We start from the raw sequence: 20,450 nt of genomic DNA on the forward strand, positions 1-20,450 counted from the left end.
GTTTCCATCGACCGAGGACTGTCTTTCGTCCCACACTTCCAAGCGGTCAAACCGAGCAAATCGAGGATTAATCTTATTGAAACCTTATCAATACCACATAGGACAAATTACAGGGCTACTCGGTATCGTATCTGGCAAGTGTTGATTAACAGCATACTCAGCATACGGTGTCAGGGTATTAGGCCGAAGGCCATTTGGCCGAAGGTCATTAGGCCGAACGGTCATTAGGCCGAATTAGCAAAAAGAAGCATAAAGTAAAAAATGAGAAGTTCTTTCTTCACCTTACCCCTTCTTCCTTCCCCCTTCTTGTATCTACCTTCTTCCTTCTTTTTTTCTTTTTTCTTCTTTCTTCCTTCTTCCTTCTTCTTCCTTCCCTTCTTCCATCTTCCTTTATTCCTTATTCTTTATTTCTTCTTCTTTCTTCATCCTTCCTTCATTCTCCCTTCTTTCTTCTTCCTACTACCTTCTTCCTTCTTTCTTCTTCCTTCTTCCATCTTCCTTCTTCCTTCCTCCTTCTTCCTTCCTCCTTCTTCCATATTCCTTCTTCATTCTCCCCTCTCTTTTCTTCCTTCTTCCCTATTCTTTATTCCTTCTTTCTTCTTCTTTCTTTTCTTCTTTTTTCTCCCTTCTTCCTTCTTCTTTCTTCCTTCTTACTTTTTCCTCCTTTTTCCATTTTTCTTCTTCCTTCTTACTTCTTCTTTTTCTTTTATTTTCTTCTTCCGTTCTACTTCTTCCTCACTTCGCACTAGTCACTTCTCACTCCCCAGTGCTCATTCGGCCTAAAGGCCATTCGGCCTAATGACCCAGCATCAGGCTGGCTGCGTCTTCCCATATCGCCATCGTGTGGTGGCCAAAAAGCCGCAGCATACGCTTCAGCCACATCCGGAGCCCTCAGGATCCCTCTCCTTGTTCAAGGGAATCGAATTCTGCATACGATGGCCGGCGTCAGCCTCCATCCCCCAGTGACTGGAGTCAACTGTCACGGAGCGAGGAGTCTGCAGCTCTACGAAGATCGGTCGCCGACCTGACACCGAGTTAAGAACCACGAGTACCGCTACACTGATGGTTCTTTTTCGAGGCAAGGAGTCGGCTTAGGCGTTACTAAGAACAACCTAATAGTGTCGGAAAGCGTGTCTGAACAATGCAGCGTCTTCTCAGCAGAAACCGCAGATCTGTTTATTGCCGCTAGCACTCCCTCCGACAAGCCGGTCCTAGTCCTGACTGATTCAGCCAGTACCATCGCTGTGCTGCAAATCGACCATCCAAAACACCCATGAATAATGAAAATAATACTGGGCCATTACTGAGGAGCACCTTCTAAAACGACCTAAAGTAGCGAAGAATTTAGAAGAAATGAAGAAAGCTTGGGTTTTTATGCGAAAAACTGTCGACTCTAGGGCCGTGCAGGCTGGGTTAAGGCCTAGGTTCGCCTAATATTAAATAATAATTATTTCTTTTTACTCTCCCAAGATTTGGTGATAATCAAAGAAAAACTCGAATTTTGAACATTTGGAACATTAAGTTCCATCCAGAAGATTAAAATAATCGTTAATGATAAAAATAGCATACATATCGTCAGACCAGCCCAGTTATCTGTATCTGCCGGTACAAGCTTACTCTTATAAATCATACCGTAATAGTCGCTTTTGTGTCGCAAGCATCATTTACCTATGTTACCATCCCGAACGTAAACCAACCACCATACCACTGCACCACGATGGCTGATGCATATTATTTCGCTTCTTTCATGCTCCAGTTATTTCACACCGCTGATAATAGCTTATCCACGAGCCAGAATAATTGCCTACCAACCGACAACCCTAAAGCTGGTCTGGTACACCTTTTTAGCTCGTCGTCCACCACAGCCCAACAATACTCACAATGCAGATGTGGCGATGTCAAAATACCCTTCTTGTTTTGTTACAATCCTACCAACCTACAGGGCAACCCCTCCCCCCCCAATGGGTATTTACTACTGTATAATGCTTCTGTGACGAATAATTCTCAATCCGTTCACCGGACTGGACTGACCCACTATTCACGATGGCAAGCGCGTCACAACAGGTGTTTATCATTGAGGTGTTGTTGACACTTGTTACGTTGTTCTGTGTTCTTTGCACGCTTCGTGTTTTGTAAATCATATGACGTATTGTTGCCTTTGACGAATATGCAATTATTTATAAGTAAGTAATACAAACAATTTGATACGGTTTTTTTTCAATCACTGTGGGTTGATCGAATACACGGTTCCACACTTAGTGTTTCTGGTGTATATTTTGTGATTTCCAATAAAAATAGAACTGAATCATTGATTGAATACAAATATCCCAATCATTCACTTTGATGTATCGTTACTTAAAGTATCGCATGATTTCACCGAAACTAGCAGCTCAACTAGTACTCAACTCACCGTATGAACTGAACGCGTTCCAGCTCTTCCAAACCTTTGACATTGACTGGCGCGTCAGCTCAATGTAGAACGAAATCCTTCCCACACTGCATCAATGTCAGTTCGGGATCAAAAAAACCTAGGTCAATTACAAGTGGCATTGCAACGAAACACGAGTCGCACCGTAGTTTTCAAGCGCAAGGTACGTCACGCGGCACGTCCCCGTAGGCAGGTCCTCGAACTTCACCAAAAGCTCACCAACAATGTTTCGTGCGCGCAATGAGTATTTCGGTAGGTATCAATGCTTTGATCAAACAACGAAAATTGCGCGATTGCGTGACGGACCGGTTGATTTTTTGGTATAGTGACGATAACGTACGGTACCTAAAATCTACACACTTATTATGCTGGTTGAAACATCAAGCGACGTAGGCGATTCAAGTGAAGAGCAATGGGAGTTATTCTACTATTCGAAGGAGATTCGCTTTCTATTCGATGAATCTGAATCAAATAACTTTAAATGGAATCCAATCCGGAAGAAAATTGAAGAAAAAGGCTTCTGATAACAATTTTGAATGAAATTAAAAAAGGAATAGAATCTTATAAGCATTTCGATCGTAATCCGAGAAGATTTAAAAAAAATCTTATTTCATTTTTTTAAGGAAATCCTACAAGAATGACTACGAACGACAAAGATTACGAATGAATCGCCTGCTTTGAGCGTGCTTACAGCGGCACACTAGGAGTTAACTTTCTGAAATCAGTATGGCGAAATGCATCTAAGGTTCGATTTCTCAAAATTAAGCACTTTAATCAAAAAATATTTGGTAGGCGTAGTAGCGGACACCATCCCTTATACCCGGTACCAAATAGTTTTTCATGAAAAGTTCCTAATTTTGAGAAAACCAGCGTTAGATGTCTTTCGCCATACAAATTTCTGGCGGTTAACTCTTGCTGGCTATTTTGGGCATATACTATAGCGCCTGGATGTGGCTGCGGCGGGTAGAAAATCAGCCACTGCCAATAATTCATTGAAACCTAGTCGGATTTCAAAAGGAATTCAGAAGTAAATACAAATGAAAATCAATTAATAGAATCTAATTTTTTTAGGGGGGTCCCGTAGCGTAGTTGGCTACACGTTCGCCTTATAAGCGGACGGTCATGGGTTCGATTCCCAGTCCCTCCCCCAAGCCCTTGTCAGTCACCTGAGGTGCAGCCCAAACGGTGGCGTTTTGGGGTGCGCGTCTTACCGACACGGCTGCCCGATGACGACTGACAAATTGTTCTTCTCGGAGGCATTCCTCCAACGTACCCGGATAAACGGCAACCGAACAATGCAACGAGAAATTGGATACACGATACGGACAAAAGGACACAATGGACTCACGATGAGATACACCCGACAACGATAACAACAACGAATGTCTAAAAATAGATTCTGTGTGGATTCTGTACAGCAGAATACCACAGTAGATCACGGCACAGTAGCGGTTAAGAAACACAGAGTGCCTACCAAATAAAGAAATGAAAAAAAAAAATCTGATTTTTTTATGAAATCCGAAAAACATATCAAATGGAATCCAAAACGAATCTCGTACAAGAACTGTTTAATATGATTTATTATAGCAAACTTCAGTTCAAGGCTGGATCATCACGGGAAATTGGGGAGAAATGTTTCGAATGGTATTAAAAAAGATTTTGACCCCCGAAAATGACTTCGAATAAGAACCGATCCAAATTAAAAAAATAGATGGATTTTGATCGAAATTCGAGATGGATTTTGAATGAGAATCAAGGGTTTAAAGTGCAATTCGAAATAGTAAAAAAAAAATACGAATGAAATCGAAGTTGAATTTTAAATCGACTTTAACAGGAAAAAAACTCTAAGTGACATCGAAGAAGTATTTTTAGTAGATCTAATAGATAGAAATAAATTCCAAGTTGTACTTGAATTTAAAAGTAAATTCGAATATAATTCGAAGAGCATTTTTAATGAAACCCGAGAAAGCTATCAAATGGAATCAGATCAGAGTAGAACCCCGAATGGAAGTTATTAGGAAATTCAAAAAAAGTGTTCTGAAAGGAATTAAGAAAGAATTCCGAATGTAATCTAAATAGGCCAGCCAACAAAATTTTAAATAAAAACTAAGAAAGAATCCGAATAAGATTCCGAAAGAAATCCGAAAATAACGTCAAATAGAAATGACTGATAAAAATCCGATAAGGAATCCGAGGAAGGAATTTGAAAAAAAAAATCAAACTTCGATTTTTAACAAAATTTGAGATGAAATTTTGAATTAAATTCTGATATTTTAAGTGGAATCCGAAGGAAAGAAAATTACGAATGTAATCCAAGTTGTATTTTGAATCGAATTTAAAAGTAAATTTGAATGAAAATTATAATAATTGAGGCAGAATCTGAGAAGCATGAAACACGAAAATTTTTTGCATATAATCCAAGAAGGGTACAGAATACAATTTGAAAAGGATTTTGGAAGAAACTCGAAGAGGAGTAAGAACCAAATCCGCGAGGGATTCGAAATATAACTCAAGATGATGAATATTGGATGGAATCCTGGAGGTTTTTCGAATAGAATTCTAAAAAAATCAATTCGAATTAAAAATTTAAAAAATTAAGTTGAATCTATTGAGCATTTTTCTTGATGATGATGATCTTGATATTACATCCATCTATTATAGCAAGGCACCTACCAGTAGCACTGATCGTATCTGATCATTCTTTTAATATTGTTTGTATTTAATCAAATTCTTGCATGAAGGATCAAAAATGGGTGGGATGGTTCCATAAGCAGAGACACTTATGCCAATCCCCGGGATGAACAGAGAATCTCCTTCCAGAAGAAAGTTCGTACACACAATAAAACAATCTACCCTCTTTACCCATTGAGCATTTTTCTTGAAGGCCGAAAAATATATCAAGTGGAAAAAAAAGAACATTCCATGTATGCTCTGCATAAAATTAAAGAAATATTATGAATGGTATATGTAAATAACTTCAAATAGAATCCAAAAGCAGCTCCAAATGGAATCCGAGGAAGATTAAGAATGGAACCCAGAAAAAAATCAGAGTGACGTTCAAGAAGCATTTTGAATGGATTTCAAACATACGAATTGAATCCATCTTGAATTTTGCATTCGAGAAAAGTCCAAAATAGAATTTAATAAGGAATGTATATGGAATCCAAGAAGTATTCTGGATGGAATTAAAGAAGAAATCTCAGTTAAATGCTTAACCAAATTCCGAATGGAATCTAATTGAGATTCGAAATAGAAATCGAGATTGATTCCCAACAACGATTCCGAATGGAATTCGAGAAATCCGTAAGATGTTTCAAGTGCAAATCGAGAAGCATTTTGAATGTAATCCAATAATAAAAGATTCCGATTCGAATTTGAAAAGCATTTTGCATGGTAACCGAAAAGTATTCGGAGTGGAATTTGAAAAGATAATTGAATGGAATTCAAGTAGAAACCGATGAGGATTCTAATGCTAGAAAATAATAAAGGTTGAATGGAATCCGAAAATGGCTTTGAATGGAATTCAAAATGAATTTCTAGTTCAAAAATGAATTTTATTGGAATTCGAAGAAACAATTCGAATGAAATCCAAAAAGGATTTTGAAGAAGGTGATTCGGGTGAAATCCGAGAAGCATACCATATGAAATCCTGGAAACTTTATAAATAATTAAAAAAAATATTATAATGAAACTAGATAAGCAATTAAAATAAATTAAATATAAGAATTATATTGCATGGAATCCAGGAAAGATTCAAAAATGATTCCCAGTAGAATTCCCTAAAGGAATTTAATGAAACTTGTACTGAACCATTATAACACAACTTTGATGAAGAAACTCACACCTGCGAATGTGTCGAAACACGCAGAATTGTGATTATTCCAATCCACAATAACACAATAGTTCTTGTGGGTGTCTCACCTCGCAGAATTGTGGTCCAGCCACAGGTACATCAAACAAACTTCCTTTATTAAACTCCTTTCGTCGCACCCTCAGGAAAGGTTTGCAAGAATTATTCTTCTTTTTCCTCTATTCATCACAGCTTATCATCGATTTTCTACTATTTCACTTATATGCCTTCCACACTGCGAGCTATATCACTTGATATAGAGTAACTCGGCATCTAAGTCAACAAATCTTATTTTCACTGCAAATAAATCATATGACGTCTCATATCAAGATTTTCTATATCAAGTAGCAATATCATCTGTCTGAACATAGTCTTAAACCCCACGTAGCCTCTGCCTGACACATAAATGTGTTTTCAATTCGCGAAAGTCTAAACTAAATTTCACATAGAATATAGAATAGAACTGAAACAACAAAAAAGAAAGAAATGCAAAAATGAGTTTGAAAAGGATTTTCAAAAGAATTCTTCAAACACTTCGAGTAAACTTTGAAAAGGATAGAACAGATTAAATATATGAATAGTTTTAAATGGAAAATAAGAGAAGGAGTTAAAAATATTTTACAGTGGAAATCGATTTCTTATATCGATCAAATCTGAGAGTGATTCTGAACTAGGGTGGGTGTACCAATTGTCGCCATACATAAGAACAACAATTTTTCAAAAAAATAAGTAAAAGGCATGCGGGTCGACTTTATATACCAAATGAAAGGTTTTACTTTCTGCTCCATAGAACAGCTGTACCACAATACAATTTGTTATACATAATCCTCAAAATTTATTAATCCATAATAGGAACGCATGCACAAGTTGTGGCACTATTCTTAATTTTGGTTCCTTATTTGGCAAATCCCATTGCTTGTCATAAGACGAGTTTGTACAATCCCATTTAATTCCACCACTTAATTGTATCTTGACAGATACGTATTTCGACCTCAACAGTGAGGTCGTCTTCAGTGTCTCGTACTTGACTCGACTTAGTACGTTAGTCGAGTCAAGTACGAGACACTGAAGACGACCTTACTGTTGAGGTCGAAATACGTATCTGTCAAGATACAATTAAATGGTGGAATTGAATGGGATTGCACAAACTCGTCTTATGACAAGTGAAGACATTCCACTGAAAAGCTCAAAATAATTTTCCTAACATAATCCCATTGTTTTCTTATGGGATTGGCCAAATATGGACCACTAGTGCGACAACTACAAGCGACAACAACAATTATGTTTTGCTTGTTTTGGAGGAGATCAAAGGTGTTATCGTATCATATGAATATGCTTTATCGATCTGAACTTGTTTTGTGGTGATTTCATGGGCCATTTCGCATATAAAGCACCAGTGCGACAACTGGTGCTATAGCCACGACTGGTATATCTAGCCTATATGCAAAAAAGGCCCCAAATGGAATATTAGAAGCATTCTAAGTGGCACAGGACTAGCTCGAATGAATGGATGAATGAAATTAAATAATCCATATTCATTTACAAGAAATTGGCATGGAACCCAAGAATGAAATTCGAGTAGGATTTAAAATGAAGTAAAATAATTATTTTGATTTAGATCGTAGAAAAATCCGATAATGGTATCGAATTGATTCGGATTCCGTATGAAGTCCAAGAAAAATCTCGGGTGGAGTTTGAGAAGGATTTCAAACGGATTACGAGAACAGTTTTGAACGGAATCCCAAGAAAGATTTTGACGGGATTCTTGACGATTAGATTCCAAGAAAAGTTTTGAAAGGAACTCTATAATAATCGCTAATGTGATCCGATAATGAACCGAAATAAAATATGATAAGAATTTTGGAATCAAAAATTTAAAACGAATTTAGGATAGACTACAAGAAGCATCTCGAATATAATCTTAAAAGCATTCCGAATGGAATCCAAGAAGAATTTATTCGAGATCGTAAAAAGATTTTAAATTATGTTTCATTTGAATGTAATCTCAAAAACAACCGAAAAGGATCTCGAGCTTAAAAATGGAATCCAGGAATGATCGCTGATGGAATTTCCTGGCATTAAAGATAGTATTCAAATTGTAACTATGTAGAGTTTGGTTAGAGTTCAAGAAATATTCCGAAAAGAATTCCTGAATGACTCCAAATGAAATACTATAAAAATGTTCAAATGTGAATGACATCTTAAAAGATTTGACAATAAAATCGACAAAGTAAATTGAAAAGAATCGTAGAAGATAATCGAATGGAAATTGAATAGAATTCCGTATGTAATCCACGTACGATCCGCTGTGGAGTTCAAGAAAGATTCAACTGAAATCCTTGATTTTTTTCGAATGCAATCAGAATATAATCCGAGAAAGAAAAGTCATACAAAGGTAAAAAAAATCTGAGAAAGAACCCGACCTGAAATCAATAACGGATTTCGTATGCCATCCACAAAAGATCTCGGATGGAAATCCGAGAAAAATTACTAACAGTATCACCAAATAATCCGAAAATAAAAACCACATCTGATAACGATTATACAGACTGAACATAATTGCAAAAGAGATCCAACAAGGATTTCGAACGGAATTCGTGAAAGATTCGACATGGAATCCAAAAAAATGAATTTGTATGAAACCACGATGGATCCCGTATGAAGATCGAGAAAAACTACAAAAGAAATTCAAAAATAGTGTTGAACAGAATCCGCAAGGAATCCATAAGGGGTGGATTCTAGAAGGGATCTTGAATAAAATCTACAAATGGTCCCAAATCCGGAACGATCTAAAAGGAATATGACAACAATTCCGAACGGAATCAGAATTGAATCTGAGAAAGATCCCGTCCTTGAATCTGAAAATCGAATGAATTTGAAAAACGAATGATCCCACAATTCAAAAATACCCTTGAACGAAAAAGATGTTCAAACGAAGTGATCTCGGATGGAATTTGAGAATGAATCCAAAAAGTATACGAGAAGAATTTTTAACGAAGTTCGCAAATAATTCGAGAAAGATTACAACTTGGAATCTGTAAGGGATTTCGAATGAAATCCACAAATGATCCCGGATGGAGTTCGAGTAAAATTACAAAAGGAATCTGGAAAGAATTCCGAACGGAATCCAATTGAAACCAAAGTATGATTCCGAATTCAATCGATCTTATTGGTAAGTAAATGAAGTCAAAGAACTTATTTGTCTGTTTACAGCTACTAACTATTTAGATACAAGCTAATCTTTTTTGGAATAAATTCAGTCTAAAGAAGTGAAAAATTAATCCATGGGTAGATACATTTCCAAGCCCGGTCTGGTTTGGACTTATTGATCGAATTTATTTTGCAGATTAAGTTTCTGCTGCGAACAATCGTTGAAAAAATCTAAAACAAAACCAGATATGATGAAGTAAAAAATCTAATGAAATAATGTCGAATTCGTTTTTAAACCTGGGTCAGTGCCAACTCGAACCCTGAATAAAAAAAATGTGTTCAGTTCCATATGCCATTGGATATGTTGGTGTCCATAGCATCGTATTTGTTTTGATTCGAAACATATGATCACCGTACAGGACATCATTAGTGCACTGGCAGTGTGTACTTTACAGTGCGGTGTGCCGAAGCGCAATAACCAGCCGGGAATATCTGCCGATACCATATGTACTCAATTGAATTTTATAATCCTGCGCATTTTCCAGAAAGAAGATTCTCCATTATACTGGAATTCATCCAAGAACTCCTCCTGAACCATAAATATTCTTGCAAGAGTTTTGTAAGAGCATGTGATTAAAATCCTTCTGGATTTTCTATGTTTTTCTTCTAAAGTCCTTGAAAGTCCTCCTCCAAATTCATAAAAATCTTCCAGAAATTAATCCCTCTAAGAGTTCCTTTTAAAATTTCTCCAGAAAACCCTTATGGAAATCTTTTAAAAGTCTAACATGGAAAAATTTCACCTTAAAATATCTTCTCGAAAATCCTACAAAAATTTCTCCTGATAGGAAGAAACTGGGAGAGTTTCTTCTCCAGTAGCTCTCATTAAAAACCTTCAGAAACTTTAACAGAAATGCCTCCGAATATTCCATAAGAATTCCAACCAGCAAGTTCTTTCAAAGATTCCCAGGTTTTTTTTCTCCAACGGAAATTCCTCAAAGAAATCATCATCATCTAAAGTTTTTCTTCTTTCAAGATTTCATCCGAAAGTTCCTTTAGGAATTCCTCCGAAAGTTACTTCGGGAATTTCCCCGCAAGTTCTCTCAGGCATTTATTTAAATTTCCTTTAGGAAGTCCCCCGAAAGTTCCAACATGAATTCCTCCGGAAGTTCCTTGAGGAATTCCGCTGAAGGTCCTTCAGGTATTCTTCAATCAGTAGTTCCTTCAGGTATTCTTCCGGAAGGTTTTTTTTGTCTTTATTTGGAAGGTTTTCAGCCCTAGGCTGGCTCCCTCTCATCCGGAAGTTCCTTCAAGAATTCTGAACGTACTCCCGGAGGAATTCTTGAAGGAGCTTCCGGAGGAATTCCTGAAGTAACTTCCAAAAGAATTACTGAAAGAACTTCCGGAGCAATTCCTGAAACCAAATAGGAATTATTAAAGGAACTTCCGGAGGAACTTTCGTAAGAACTTTTGAAGGAACTTCCGAACAACTTCCTCGGAAATTCCTGGAGGAACTCCTGAAGGAATTCCCGGAGGAACATCCGAAGCAATTTCTGAAGTAACTTCCGAAGGAATTCCTGGAGGAACTTTCAAAGAAATTTCTGGAGGATTACCGAAGGAATTCCTTAAGAAATTTTGAAGGAATTCCTGAAGAAACTTCCGAAGGAATTTCAGAAGAAACTTCCGAAGCAATTCCTGAAGAAACATCCGAAGGAATTCCGGAGGAATTGTTAGGGAGCTTCCGTTGAAATTTCTCAAGGAACTTCCGTTGATATTCCTGAATGAACTTCCGGAGGAATTACTAGATAAATTCCTGAAAGGATTCCCAGAGGTCTGTCTGTCAGACTGTCTCAAGATATTCCTAGAAGAATTGCCAAAGGAGTTCAAGAAAGAATTCCCGAAGGAAATCTGAGACAACTCACGAAGGAATTATTTAAAGAAACCCCGCATGATTTTCTGGAAGAACTTTCAAAAGATTTTTTGGAAAAACTCCGTTAACAATTAATGGGTTAATTTTTGAACGAATTCCGAATACAACGAGCATATTTATTGAATGCACTGACAATTTCGTTTTTTCCTGGTATTTCCCTTCTACTTGTTCATTTCACCCATATGGTTTTGACAGTTTAAGTACAGCTGTATTGGTGAACCCGGTGCTAAACCGTGAAACCAAACAGTGCAAACCCGACAGCTTTGGTGTTGGAACTAGTGCGAAACTCCAACCTGTGTTTCAACCTGAGCGAATAAAAAAACGTTTTGACAGAGGTTAGGTTGGAACTTTTCAAAAACGAATTCGACATAAGTTAAAGTAATTCTAGAGTATTGAAAAAAAAATCTGAAATGAATATTGGTGGATCCGAAAGCATTGTGCTACTGAAGAAATTTCAATAAGCTTTTTTCAGAAGCTCCTCTATGCAAGAACCTCTTGTTCTCACTGAATTTCATATTCAGTAAATAATGAAACAGCAGTTAAAGCGATTGGAATGGAGCCTGTAGTGCCATAGTTATTTTGTTTTGGGGTGCTCAAGATGTACTTTTACCCAAAAGACTATTATTATCAAGACAAGGTTTTAGTTTTTTTGAATCAGAAGTTACATCACCAAAGTACTCCCACACGTTTATGGCTCAGCACATTACTGTTGTGCTTGTTACATGTTTCATTCTTATCGACCCTACTACTGATACCAACACTGATTGCCACTATCAGGTTATGAGTTATCGTGCATAAATAACAAACACCTTTTGATTATTACGCGGAACGATACCATGTTCATTCGATTATGAAGCAATCTGCCTCCATGAAGGCGTAGTCCTACGTCAAACTATCTACGCACCAAAAATCCTGATTTTTACAGTTGTCAATTTGCATTCCACAATTTTTTTACAACTGTTCCAACATTCCAGAAAAAAAGTTGCAAAATATGACTCAACGACTACCGCTTCTTTAGAAGGAGTCACCATTGAGAATAGTGTTATGATGTTATCGAATCCACTCATGAATAATTTACAATCGCGTTTGATTGTGTCATCTAAACAAGTTCTGATGCCTGCTTTGAATTCAATTCTGGATTTTTTTCTCCCCAATGCCACCTGTGACCACCTCTGATTGCGATTATTCACCATTCGACTTTCACGCCCTACAGAGTTAGGGTTGAAGGTCTTGCCATTTCTCACCGAAAGCCCTAGACCAATCACACGGTCAAGGTCGATAAACAAACTTTGTTGGGGGCGGCGAAAATTCAGCCTTTCACCAAATTCCGCCTCTTGACAACGGCACGCAAATGAGGTCTTGATAATCCTCCTATTTACGAAGCGAGCGGGGTTTGCGTGTTCAGAATTCCAACACAAGGAACTGAGACCTGAAACATGAGTCTGATGTTGGATTTTCGGAGGCTATATGTTTCGAAACACGCACGCACCCATCATCAAGCAGTACAGCATTGTTGCCATAAATCCTACCAAACCAGCCGGCAGCAGGGCCGGGGAACGACCAATAATGTTAGAATGATGCCCCGGATGATTTGCTCGTCGTGGCACATGCCATCATTTTGCCATGAAGTTTATTGCAATGGAATTTTAAGTTGTTGCGTTTCTTATTATCACCAAGCGACAGTGTAGTCGGTGCGCTTATTTCTACGAGTATTCCAACTGGAAAGGTGTGATTGGAATTGTCAATAGAGCGATACGATACGACGTGGTGATGCTCTAAGCTTTATAGTCTAAAGACCTATTTCACGGCAGTCAGATTACAATCGACGGTTGGCGCAATTGAAGTCTGTTTTATTGTAGGTCTAAGGTTTGCTTTATGTTGGGCCAATCATAGTATTGGAAATGAAGCAACCATAAAGCAGAACGTAACGAACTATTTGTTATAATGCTATCAGTTATCGAAAAATACGCAGCTAGATATATATATATTTTTTATGAAAACCTGTTCAATTATTATATGGGACAAAAGCTATGATCGACTATGAAACCGGATAAAACAAGATTTGCTCCTGGCTCAGAAAAAAAATCGTTCGAAGTACAATAGTAGTTACTACTCACTTAATAAACGCCTATCAACGGCTGCAAAGAATCGCCCTACTCGTAACAAAAAAGAAAAACCGCGCAATTCCGCTTCACTGTGCACTGTAATGTAATAAAACGATGATGACGATAACGACAGTATATCTACCACTCACACGAAACACCGAACCACACTGAAACGCGTCGTTTCGCAGTCATTGTGCTTTATACGGCTGACTGGCCGTTTAACGAGCGCTGTTCTGATGCCATGTTATGTTCTCCTATAATAAACGAGAATACAATATGCTTTACCAGCAAACGGGAAAAAAACGCAGCGGATCGCTTGAATTCATACTTAGGGGATAGCAGTCATTATTCAGACATTTCAGCGCTTGCGATAGCTTGCTTTGCATGACATAATTCGAGGAAAATGCCGCTTCTTCCTTGCTGAACAGAATACCCTACTTGATATTGAAAACGATGTTCAAAGTTTACACGATCAATTGAACAAATAAATAAAAACCCAACTTAATTCACCGAGTAGTGATACAGCCTTTCTCGCATTTAGCCAAGACACCAACCTTATATGGTGCTAATGTGGTTCGATGTACCATTTTCTTTATAACTTTTAAACGCAAAGGTCGATCGTTATCAAATTCAATAGTGATCAACTAGGCTTTTCCCCCTGTCGAATGAAACTTGTTGCGAGAAAATCGGTTGAGGATTACTATAAGAAAAGTTGTCTAATGTTTTTCTTAGCTTTTGTGCACACACATACACACATACATACACACGGACAGACAGACATGTGCTCAGTTTGTCGAGCTGAGTCGATTGGTATACAACACTATGGGTCTCCGAGGTTTCTATAAAAAGTTCGTTTTCGTAGTGAAATGATAGCCTTTCGGTACAACTTTGTTGTACGAGAAAGGCAAAAAGAAGTACGAAAACGGTTGACGACTCTCCCCTACATTAACGTGAAGCGTTCTAACGAAAAATTCCTTAACCATGAAATTAAGCAACAACAATAATATCTGCCAAAAAATAAGAAGCACAAACCCAAGGTAATTGGCAGAGGTATAACTCAAACCCCAGCGGGAAAGCACCGCAACCAGCATCATCAGCACGGCTGCACGCGAAAGTGTAAAACGGCTGCACAACCGTTCTACGTCTAATTGTCCTATGTTTTCATTCACAAAAAAACGCACTTAGGACTAATACTAAATCATTTTCTACATTTAGCTGTTACCATTCGATTTAAATACCAATTCCACAAGACAACATAGGACAATTATACAACAAACGGGACTGCAGAAATGGTTCACAAAGAAACGGAAGGGTAGAATCAAATGAATAATTATGCAAAGGTCTGCGAAAACGGCGCACCACACACACCGATCGCCGTACCAACGCGAACCTCATGCGAAAACGGCCGCCGTTTGACGGATTTTATGCTTTATTCGCGAGCTGCTGGCGCGCGTGTCCTCCTCGTCTGTCTGCTTTAGGCTCGATGCCCACGTAGCGTCATTTCAACGCAGAGTGCACGTGGCGTCAAAAAGACGCAGGTGTGCACCGGGAAAAAGCGGTAACGCAGCGTCACCACGCCGATGCACACCAGCGTTATTTTAACGCTGCGTGCACGTGGCGTTGAAAAACCGCTACATGGGCATCGGCCCTTATTCTTCGTAAGGGTCCGTAAGCGACCGAAGGGGTTCATCCATTCCACATCGTTTCGCTTTTGCTGCCTATTTTTTTTTACTTTTTTAGACCATGGCTTTATTCGGGACGGACATTTCTTGGAATCCTGAGACAACAAAACGTTGTCGGGTATTCGATTTCAAATGAAGAAGCGAAGGCGTAAAACATAAGCGCTGAGGTTATCAACTTCCCTGCAGACTGATGTAGGGTCATTGCAATTTTTGATCGTCAGACGACCCTTGGGAATTGATATGCAATCTGAAAACTGGCTCTGTAGGACACAAGTATTTTTTATGTATGTCAAATAAAAGATCCTTGCGGAATATGTCTAATTATTAGTTATAGGGCCAATTTCTTCACCTTCGCTTAACTACTAAGCGGTACTTATCCATACTCTTAAACCGGGTTTAGCCACTAAGCGGAGGTGAAAAAAATCGGCCCTAAGTATTTCAACATTCCTCCATTTCAAAAAATGTTATATAGAATCTACAGAGGTCGGAGAAATGAGAAAGCCAAAATTCAAAGGAACATACAAATATGTGTATAACGAACTGTTTTCTTCTTAGTGCTTACCTAATTTTTAAAATTTTGTAGATATTTTGATAGTATTACAAAAGTATAATTGAATCATTTGTTTGAGAAACTGCAAAAGTCCATTTTACACAATTTCGAGAAAACAAAAAAAAATTGTTTTTGAACAAATTGGGACCGAATCTTTCGATTTCTTTGATACAGATCAATAGTTTTTGGCAAAACTCAACACCCTGGGGCACTTGTAGTTCAAAAACTGTAAACAGTATTCCACAATTGCTCTTCAAAGTGCGTGGACTTATGTAGTTTCTCAAACAAACGAAAAAAATTTCATACATTTCCGAACAATTTTTTTTTCCTATTTTTTGCCAGAATACACTGGTGGAAATAAGTATAAAGACAAGCTCGGTTTCCATACAAAATGGCCATATTGGGAAGTCAATATCTCGATTCTTAGCGATTCGATTGGGCTGATTTTTTGCCAACATGCCTAAAATGACTTGAATTTTTATTCAATGATAGTTACATTTATGCATATATTCTGGTTATACGCGTTTCTGTTGGAAATAATTATAAAGACAGTTCCGTTGTATGGAGCTCCATATAAAAAAGTGGTGTCTTTATAATTATTTCCAGATGTTGAGGTCAAAATCAACAGAGATGTATAAAATTTACTCAAAGATCGAAAGTTCAAGTTAAAAACAGGTGCCTAGTAAAATTTCAGCCAAATCGAATCGCTACGAATCGAGATATCGATCCTCAATCATGATGAAAATGTATGAAAATCATGCTTGTCTTTATACTTATTTCCGGCGGTATACGTATTTTTGAATGCGGATTCAGAATATATAAAAATCTCATTTTGGCCAAAAATGTTACATATGCAGTTTCTCAAACAAACGGTTCAATTATTTGGCACAACAAAGCAAACATTTTCAGTATTTCGGCCACTTTGTAGCTGGTTCTGGATGTCCCCTGGCAAAGCGGACATTCTCAAATACCGGAGGAAGCTCTTCAAACTTTTTAACTTTGAAGGTGTTGGCAAAACAAACTGTTCAGTGCATAATTTTTTTTTTCCAATGGCGTCATTCTACGGCCAAGACCATTTTACAAAAATAAAAATATTAAATAACTACGGTTCTCATTCGATTTTGGCAACACGTTCGGAACATTATATTTCCAAAATAGTTTAGTGCTTTCCATTAAATTCCACTACGTATTGTTATCTTTACAGATATGTATTTCGACCTGAACTATGAGGTCGTTTTCAGTGTCTCGTACTTGACTTAACTTGGGTTTGATTCCCGGTGCCGGTCTAGGCAATTTTTCGGATTGAAAATTGTCTCGATTTCCCTGGGCATAAAAGTATCATCGTGTTAGCCACAACGTCATTGAGTTGAGATTGTTGAGATTAAGCACCAAAAATCATAAACAAAAATCAAAGATTTAAAATATAAATAATTTTGAAATATGAAAACTAAAAAAGTAAAAATTTTCAAATTTAAAAATTTTAAACATTGTAAATTTTAAACTGTTAAAATTTCAAAGTTTTTAAAATTTAATATATAAAATAATAAGAATTAAAAAAAAATAAAAAAAAAACCAGATTAATCCACCTACAGTGAGATTTTGACCCTTCCTTAGTTATAAGGAATTTTTTCCAGACTCCAGTATTTAAAACGAGATAAAACTACTCACCTTCCCACGGCGATTTACCGTGAAAGTGACAAAATAATTGCCTACCCAAAGGCGGATGTCTTGGGTTGAGTGACAACTTAACGAATGATAACGTACTGTACTTCATGCTGCCTATCTATAAGGCGCTCGTCGGATTGAATAACTATTGTGACATGGATAGCAACTATCGTAACGCTGGTTGCATATATTGTACTCGTAATTTCCAGAGACCTTGATATTAATTAATCCAGAACTAACTAAATCAGTCATTGATCTGAGGGAAACTCAATAGCGTTCAATAATAACATATATTTCACCTTATGGATGCCTAATTTGGTAAAACTAAACTTGTTCAATACCTTAAAAATGAGCGAGATTTTTATGGTAGTAAATTTCAGAATTTGCACACATACGCACACATACATGCATACAAGTGATCTATTAGTGTCTCAAAACTTGCTCACATTTGCTATCTAGCTTCCACTAAAGAAATTTTTGAAATCGACGTTTTTGCTTTTCTGAGAAGATTTTTTTGTACATGCTTCTATATGTTCCTCAATAAAAATCATTTGTTTCTTTGAAACAAATCAGAAAAATAGGCATAATTCCATAACATATCATTTGTTATAATTATATTTTCAATGTCAAAGTGAATTTGTTTCAAACACCACACATTTTATTTAATAATTAACGAGATTTCTTGATAGATTAATACGTAACACACCTGCGTAATGCATACAAAGTGAAATTATAGACACTTCCGAAGGAAGGGTCAAAAACTTAAAAATTAAAAAATCGATTGCATTTTTAAAAAATTGAGAAAAATTACATTTTTAAGTTTAAAAGGTTTAAAAATTTAGGAATATCAGAATCTGAAAATTAATAAAATTAGGAATTAAGATGTTTGAAAGTTTGGTGTATCATTCATACGCTTAAACCTGGTTTAACGCTTAAGCAGAAGTAAAGAAATTGGCCCTTGGGAATGTTAAAATAAATCAATGGCTTTAATTAAATCAAAAAATAAAAGAAAAGCTAAAAAACAATTTATTTGAACTAAAGAACTAAAGAGAAAAAAATAATTAATATTAAATTTAGAAAAATAAATATTCACAGAAGCATTTCAAATTTTAGAAATTTAACCATGAAAACTATTAAAGTTTTATAAGTTCAAACTTTAAGAATTATTCAATTTAAAAGTTGAAAGATTTAGATATTTGGAAAATTTTAAATATTTTAAAATTTGTTTCAAAAATAAAAGATGAGAATTTTTATTAATAAATTGAAAATTAAAAAATCAAAACTTTTTGTAATACTTCAAACTATTAAAAAATTTGAAAGAAAAAAATTTAAAGAGATTTTAAAATTTAAAAGCTTATAAGTGTTTAAGTTTTTAATTAAACACTAGCAATAAAACAATTATAAAAATGAGAAATAAAATTCTACAATATCTCTATATTTTAAAATAGAAAAGTTTCCACAATTAAAATCATATGAATTTTAAAATCAGAAACAAATAAATTGATAATTAACAAATTGAAAAGCCAAAAAATTTACCATTTAAAAAAAGTTAAAAAATAATAGAAGGAAGAATTTAAAAATTTGGAGCTTAAATATATAAAATTTGAAGATTTGAACATAATTTTTAAAATATAAAAAAATAAAATCACTTCATCCCATAACTTCTATTTCCATCACATCAAAAACAAAGCAATTAAAAGGAATTTTGTTTGTTTCCTATTATTGTGATTTTTTCTCAGCAGTGAGCAGGCGTGTAAGCAAAAAGAAGCGACGAGATTGGTGCTGTATTTCTTTGTTTTGCGATGAGATGAATATATGTTCAGTGAGATGGAAAACGGAGCAGTTCCCCTATTTGAGAATTTGGGTTAAAAAAATAAAGGATAAAAATAAATCTTTAGATTTAAAAATTTACAGATTCAAATATTTTAAAATTGAAACAATTATAAATAAAATAAAATATAAAACTGAAAGTTGAAAATCTAAATTGGACATCTAAAAATCTGAAAATCAAAAAATCTAAAAAAAAAATGAAATCCAAAGATCAACAAAAAAAAGTAGAAACAATAAATGAATCATTTGTTTGAGAAACTGCATAAGTCCATTTTGCACTATTTCGAGAAAACAACAAAAAACTGTTTTTTAACAAATTTGCACCGAATCTTTCGATTTCTTCGATACAGATCAATAGTTTTTGGCAAAACTCAACACCCTGGGGCACTGTCAGTGCCCAGTACTCCACAATTGCTCTTCAAAGTACGTGGACATATGTAGTTTCTCAAACAAACGAAATTTTTTTCATACATTCCTGAACAAAAACTTTTTTTTCGTATTTTTTGCCAGAATATGTATTTTTGGACGAGGATTAAGAATATATAAAAATCTCATTTTGGCCAAAAATGTTACATATGCAGTTTCTCAAACAAACGGTTCAAATATTGACTCGATTTTGTCACTCCCCGATTTTAGTGTAGACAACAGCCTTCCGTGTACCATGTTTACGCTATTCGTTACTGAGTGGCTATACCGGCGTTTCTATGTTTTGAGATTTTCACAATTTTCACCATGAGCTGGTGGAAAAATGGTAGTTGGAAATCGATATAATGTATGGGAAAATCAGGTATTTTGCAAATTTATGGAAAATTGTGGTGTTTAAGAAGAAAGTAGTGATAAGGGGTCGTACACTTATTACGCAAGCAATTTTTCTGGGTTTTTCGACCCCCCACCAGATTTTTTTCATATATAAGATTTTTTATTTATATGGAGCGTAAGATATTGACCGACCCCCCCCTCCCCCAATAAGTGCTTACGTAATATGTGTACGGCCCCTAAGGAATGAAGTATGAGGCACGAGACGAGCCAGCCTTGGGCTGAAAGTCTCGATAATAAAGACAAAAAAAAATATGAGGTGAAAAGATTATCTCCTGCATTTAGATTGCATTGATTAGTAGTTATATAGTGATGAAATTTCGATTTTACTACCATTGAAAAACGCCCTCTCTTGCATTAATCGTTTTGACTGCTACCTTATTCTAACAGTTACCTGCTAAAACTAGTCAAGTTTGTAGGTATAGGATAGAAGATGAAAACGGTATG

At 36.1% G+C, this 20,450-nt stretch overlaps 1 protein-coding gene across 7 annotated transcripts in view; it reads right to left on the reverse strand.

Moving 5' to 3' along the window:
• Positions 1-20,450, reverse strand: part of LOC134210527 (zinc transporter foi) — an 84,589-nt gene that overhangs the window by 13,232 nt on the left and 50,907 nt on the right. The window contains exon 1 of one of the 7 annotated variants that reach the window (XM_062686572.1): positions 13,473-13,602. The exons of the other annotated variants lie outside the window; for them this stretch is intronic. The gene's annotated coding sequence lies outside the window, so the exon portion shown is untranslated. Of the gene's footprint in view, positions 1-13,472; positions 13,603-20,450 lie in introns of those variants that run through there. 7 annotated transcript variants of the gene reach the window in all.

The sequence above is a fragment of the Armigeres subalbatus genome, chromosome 2 (genome assembly GCF_024139115.2).
Source record: "Armigeres subalbatus isolate Guangzhou_Male chromosome 2, GZ_Asu_2, whole genome shotgun sequence".
In the NCBI taxonomy this organism is placed as follows: Eukaryota; Metazoa; Arthropoda; class Insecta; order Diptera; family Culicidae; genus Armigeres; species Armigeres subalbatus.